The sequence below is a fragment of the Cystoisospora suis genome, assembly GCF_002600585.1.
Source record: "Cystoisospora suis strain Wien I chromosome Unknown contig_1737, whole genome shotgun sequence".
Lineage (NCBI taxonomy): Eukaryota > Apicomplexa > Conoidasida > Eucoccidiorida > Sarcocystidae > Cystoisospora > Cystoisospora suis.
Genome location: NW_027154537.1, coordinates 3,342 through 3,582, shown reverse-complemented (window position 1 = coordinate 3,582; position 241 = coordinate 3,342).

Genomic DNA, 241 nt, shown 5'->3' with positions numbered 1-241 from the left:
GGTAGGAAGCACCAGGGCAGCTGAACAAGACAGAAGGAGAAGAGTGAGAATGATAGGGATGTTCCTCAGAGCATGCATGTGTAGGAGAGAGACGAAGACTTTCTATTTCTTCAGTTTACAGCGCTGAGTCGAAAGAGGCAAGAAGTTCTCTATGGAAGTTAACAAGTCATGGAAGAGAAGACCGTTGTAAGGCTAGGTAACCGTGATCCCCATGTGTATATCTACACACGTATACATATAT